Genomic DNA, 6657 nt, shown 5'->3' on the forward strand with positions numbered 1-6657 from the left:
GTCTTATTGCATCCTCGTCGTGTTGGTTAATAACCCAGGTTATGGGTACTAACCCTGCGTCATTCATGAGAACACGAAACAGTGTGCCCTGCTATTCACATCTTTAACACAACATTGGGAAACGTGTTTCCAGTCTTGGAAGCCTGTTCTTATGAATCGATCCTTGGTGGCCACTTCAGGGAAATGGCGACAGGCCTGACAAAACACAGTCTTTCGAAGTGCTGTACTCCAACCACGGGAATCTTTCGTACCACCGGGCAGAAAAACACCTAGTGGTGCCTGCTATAATGGTGACTGGGAATGAGCTGAGCCTGGGCTGGGTCGCAGGTTCAGCGATCGTGGACAAATCTGACGAGGGTTGAAAGTGCTCAGTGCTGCTGCTGGGCCGAGCTGGGCCTGCATGCAACGAATAAAACACTACCGTAAATAATAGTAATAATAACGGCTCATTAAGGCTACAGGAGAACGGCCAATCTAGATTAGCCATTATTGGACAGGCTGCACCCTGCGGCTCTCATAACGTTAGCTAACTTGTTACGGTTTCTGTTTCCTGCTGCTTTGTTAATTTCATTTGAAACCCATCCGTCCATCCATTATCTTAACCGCTTATCCTGCTCTCGGGGTCGCGGGGATGCTGGAGACTACTCCAGCAGTCATTTGAAACCCCCTGTCGTAAAAATGCATTTTCAAGAAAAACAACGCTAACCATTAGCGAACCCCTGGATAGTAATCTATTTTTGTTGTTAACGTTATCCATAGATTCATTCATTGGGTATCACCCCCAAAATGTACGCACACATTTACCGGTAGCTTAACTTCAGCTATTTGAAACGTAACGTTAATGATAAAAGCATGGGAGCGTGTGCTATGCCATGGCCGTTCTGTAGCTAACCTATTCAGAATAGCTTTTACTGTAGCATCTCACCAGTGAAGCCGGACTAGCTAGCTATAGCCTAGTATCTGTGCTGACGATACACAACTCACTTGGCTCTTCCACTTCAGAAGCGGTCGCACCTTCCTCCTCCTCCTGATGCTGTCCTTTTCTCACTAGTACAAAGTTTAATAAATTTGTTTGTTTTTTGGCCATCGTTTTTTTTAACTAGTTATTTTTTGGGGGGGGGGTTCGTGTGGCTTTAGCTAGTGGACAAACTGGAATGGAATGCGCGAAAGAAAGATGAGACCGGGGGCTGCTGGCATTTGCAAAACGCACTGCCAATCAAAATAAAGCTTTCTGATTGGATGTGCATGAGCGCCAGCTGGGCGGAGCGTACAGTTAGAATGTACCATGGAATGCTCGCGGTATACGTGATAGAAAGACGAGGAGCTGCTGGTATTTGCGAAATGCACTGCCAATCAAAGTGAAGTTTTCTGATTGGATGGGCAGGAGTACCCAACTGGGTGGGCGTTGCCCACCCTTGCCCACCTCTGGCTACGCGCCGGCCTATGGGAGATTTTGGACCCACGTGTCAGACAGCGCGCTCCACCACCATCACCAAAACACCAAACGAGGGAATATCTTTTGGAAGAATGGTGTCCATCCCCCCAGTAGAATTCAGAGACTTGTAGAATCTATGACAAGGAGCACAGAGGCTTTTCTGGAAGCCCAACGCCTTACTAATACACTTTATGTTGGTTTTTCCTTTATTTTGTCACCCGTCAGTACATCTACTAAAGGCGGACCACCCTTGCTCCGAGACAGCTCAGTCCTGAATAACATTGTCCCACAAAATTGTGAATACAAGAGCCAAGTGGATTGAATAGTGCTATGTTTTAAAGGAGCTGCTTTAAAAAACATTTTATGATGTGTTTGGCCACCCAGCAGTACACCCATTTTGGAAGTTTCCTTCCAAAATGATGTGTCATTCTGCAGAAAGTTACAGCTAGCCTTACTAAAATGACTGATACATAAAAATTACAAGATAATACTTTCAAAAAATGTAAATGTAAACTGGTAAAAATCTGTATGGTCATTGGTGTTTTCAGATATTAAATTATGAACCACGGGAAATGAAATGTTTTGATTCATTTACTTTTTTAATTAATCTTTTTTTTTCATGGTATAGAAATAATGCATAACATTTTGGATATTGTGGACGGATAATACCATACCAACAGTCCTATCTGCCATGCCTTGCCCTCCCGACACCCACCCGGCAAATGCACATCTTGCAGCCCTCCCCCCTTGGCCATCTTCTCTGCACTCAACCCCCCTCATTCCTCTCCATCACCATTCTACCCCTGGCTTATTCAGTTTCTCTCCTTGCCATAGCCGGCCACAGTTGGCCTTGCGGACTTCCTACAGAGCGGGCGGGCGGGAGGCGGGAAGGGGGGAGGGGGGATTCAGCACTCTATGGGGTCTCTTGTGGCAATGTTCATTATCCCCCAAGGCACTGCTGGCCTCCTGTTAAGTGGCAGACCTTATCCATCACGGTGGTCTTCCCTATTCTAATACACCCCCTGAGGTTGTACCCTGCTGGCACGTTGCAAGGAGATACAGGATACTGGGGCTGAACTCACTGAAAAGAACACAACCCTCACAATTATCGATATGCAATAGCAAGAAAAAAAGTACTGTTCCAAAGAATCATAACTGGAATAGATGTCTGCTACCTTCCTGCAGCAAGTGCAAGTGACCTTGAATCTGTGGGGTAAAGTTTTAACATGACTAATGAGGACGCTTTTGTTGCGCTCTGCTGTTTTCCCATAAGTGGAGATTTTTGATTGATATGACTGGTGGTGGTGGTTTGGGGGCAGTCATTCAAATAGATGTTGTCTTTGTCCTTCTCTTGGGACACTCTTGATGATGTGCGAGGACTGTGAAGATGGCATAGCTCCCCTGGAGATCAGTGGGAATAATCACTCCTTCTCTCTCCCCCTCTCACTCTTTCTTTTTCTCTCTCTCTAACGCCCCCCCCACACACACACACACAAATATTGTGGGGCCTCCTGGGGAATGGAGCAGGCACAGCCTGGGAGAACAGCTAGTAACACCTGCAAAAGATTAGTGCTCCTAATGCTGGGTAATAAATCCTCTCACCCTTCTCCAGCATCTTCATCTCCGACTAGCATGCAACTCAGGCTGGGGAACATCCGCACACACACACACACACACACACACACACACACACACACACACACACACACACACACACACACACACACACACACACACACACACACACACACACTATCGATATAAGTACACATGCTGCCCCCCCCCCGCACACACACACACACACACTATAGATATAGGTACATATGCTGCCCCCCGACACACACAAACATGCACGTGCGCACACACACACACAATAGTTATAGGTATGCTGCCCCCCCGCATGAATGCACATGCGTGCGCGCGCACACACACACACCATAGCTATAGGTACACATGCTGCCCTCCGCATGCACACGCACACACACAGGCACAATATATATATAGCTATAAGTACACATGCTGCCCCCTCGCGCACACACACACACACACTACACATGCTGCCCCCCGCCCCTCGTCATACACTCTCACACACACACGCACACACACACACACACACTGTAGATATAAGTACACGTGCTGCCCCCCCCCCCCGCATGCACACACGCACACACGCACGCGCGCGCGCACACACACACACACACACACACACACATGTTTAAAGCACAGATCCAAAAACTAATTCTCTCACACACACAGAGCGGAAACTCTCTCTGAAGCATGCACGCTGTTTAACTCACACCACCAAACAGTTAGGCCTCCATGTTTCCATGCATCTGTGTGTGTTATCTGTTTACAGCCCAGGTTGCGTACGCTCCCTTCATCGTACCATGTAGTCCTGCAAACCAAGACGGTACACCCCGCTCATATGAGCACCATCTTATGGGTTTCAGTCCTTGGAGACTTTCCCCGGGGTGTTACACTAGGCCCTGTATCGAGATCAAACAATCCATTACGGCTGCACACAGTCGAGGCTCAGACCAAAGCTGAGGTTCCCCGCTTTACGGACGGCACATAAAACTTCAGAGGTGCCAGTCTGCTTAGCTTGTCAGACCTGTACTGCAGCACAGGAACCCTTCACACAAAATGGAGGCAACATTAGCTTTTATGGCTATTACATATTACTGAAGCATTTTAATGCTGACAGATAAAGAAATACAAGCTACATATACTATATATATTCCTTTTTCCCAACAAATCAAAGCACCATGTAAAATATATAACTTACCAGGTGGAACATTTCCTGTGTTTACCTTTTGCCCGGAGATGTTGCTGATGCAGCAGAAAGGCTGCGTTTCAGACCATAAATACTCGCCCATCCATTGAAATAGTCTGGTGCAACTCAGTGGCCATCATGCGCCAGTCTCAGGTTGTGGTGCTGGTCGGCCCCGGATGTTTGAACACAACGGCGCTCTTACAAATCTCCATCCAGCTTCACCCAGCCAGCTACTCTTTGCACCGTGGGAAGAATAGCATTAGATGTTGAAGGAAATACTGTGTGCGTGCGTGCGTGTGTGTGTATGTGTGTGTGTGTGTGTGTGTGTGGACTGTTCACATGCACATGCTCACTTGTGCATATACTTAGGTGCTTGTATGTATATGTATGTATGCATTGGGGAAAGTGTGTGTGGGTGTGGGTGTGTGTGTGTGTATGTGTAACAGGGGGCAGCATGTGTACCTACGTATATCTATAGTGTGTGTGTGTGTGTGTGTGTATGTGTGTGTGTGCGTGTGTGCGTGCGCCGGGGGGGGGGGGGGGGCATGTGTACCGATATCTGTAGTGTGTGTGTGTGCCAAGGGGCAGCATATATACCTATATCTATAGTGTGTGTGTGTGTGTGTGTGTGTGTGTGTGTGTGTGTGTGTGTGTGTGTGTGCCGAGGGGCAGCATATGTACCTATGTCTATAGTGTGTGTGTGTGTGTGTGTGTGTGTGTGTGCATTCATCATCCGTAGACTGCAGAATGGGTGGCCTTTTGGTGAGATGGAACCAGTGAAATCTGCGGTGTGAAGGTTAAAGGGAGAGAAATGGGGGAGGGGGGGTGACAGAGTAAATCACAGTAATGAGGTGAGGTACAGTAAAGTGCTTGTTGCTTTGCGGTGCAAGCCTGTATCCTCCCGCAGAAGAAGACCGCACACCTAACCCCACAGCACCACCGGGCCTATGGGCCCGCACCACCTCCTGTGTGGTGGGAGGCCTGGTGGATCTCCTCCCTTTATTCTGCGTCTGAAATTATTCTGTATGGCGTCGGTACAGTGGTTTTAGATTTGTTGTATATTCATAGCAGGGATTTGATAAATAGAAAAGAACAAAACGAAGACAACAAAGAGGGTGTTTGTAAGGTAACAATTTTTCCTGTGTAGCAACGCACTGCCTTCGCCCGGGTCGAGTCGAGTCAGGGGGAAAGTGTTTGCAGGATGCTTTTGTTAATGTCAGTTTGTTAGTCCCAACGTGGATGCCTCTATATTTACATTTTGAATACGCAATATATGTACAATCCTAACTGCACGGTTGCGTATTATGTTGTCGTTGCTGTTGCTCAAAACAAGCTTCGGTGAACGAGAGATATTTGGAGGATATTAAAGGTAGTAGCTTTTGCCAATAAAACTATTACATGCATTTCCACGGTGCACATATTGAGTATGCTCAGCCCCCCCAGCCATTGAGCGGCTCTTCGCCTTGAAAAGCCACCGGTGATCTTGTTGTGTGAGCAGATTAAGTTGGAGAAGAATGTTAATCTTCCTGCACACCAAGCTTTTGCCGAACCTCTGAAATGTTTTCACCAAACACCCAGCTATGATGACAAAAGGAGAGGAGTGAGGGAGGGAGAGAGGGAGAGAGAACGAGAATGGAGGGGGGGGGGCAATATGAAAAGCCATGAAAGGGAGCGTCAGTGTGAATAAAAACAGTGTGGGTGTGAGAGGTGGCTGAGGTGGCCCTGTGGCCCCTGACCTCATTCCCTAGCCCCATTCAGAGAGCCACAATGGTTGACACCTGTGTCCTTTCAGGCCTGGCACTATTATTATTTACATCTCTCTGCAGGAGGCGAGAGAGAGAGAGAGAGAGAGAGAGAGAGAGAGAGTGAGAGAGAGAGAGAGAGAGAGAGAGAGAGAGAGAGAGAGGGAGGGAGGGAGGGACGGACGGACCTGTCTTTAGGAGAGATGAGAGGGATCCCACCTCTACCTACCCGCCTTCTCTCTCAGGGAAGGTCTGTGTCTTTTTGTTTTTACTGTGCATGGCGATTGTTGTGTTTTTTCACCATGTATATGAGTATTTGTGTTAATATTGTTATCTTGATGTGAATGAAAAATTGGACCATTAAAGGCTTGGTTAAAGGTCAGCTGTCTGTCTGTCTGTCTGTCTGTCTGTCTGTCTGTCTCTCTCTCTCTCTCTCTCTCTCTCTCTCTCTCTCTCTCTCTCTCAGTTCAATTCAATTCAATTCAATATGTGCTTTATTGGCATGACATAGTACGTTTGTGTACATATTGCCAAAGCATGTAAAACAACAGCACAACACAACAATGATTATAATAACAGCAACAACAACAATGATTATGATAGAGATTGACAGCTGATGATTGCTTATGGCATGAAACAGGGTGATGCTGTCTCATAGAGAATTCGCTTGACTCACTGGATTATTTTGCTCCTTATTTGTTGAGCCC

The sequence above is a fragment of the Lampris incognitus genome, chromosome 3 (genome assembly GCF_029633865.1).
Source record: "Lampris incognitus isolate fLamInc1 chromosome 3, fLamInc1.hap2, whole genome shotgun sequence".
In the NCBI taxonomy this organism is placed as follows: domain Eukaryota; kingdom Metazoa; phylum Chordata; class Actinopteri; order Lampriformes; family Lampridae; genus Lampris; species Lampris incognitus.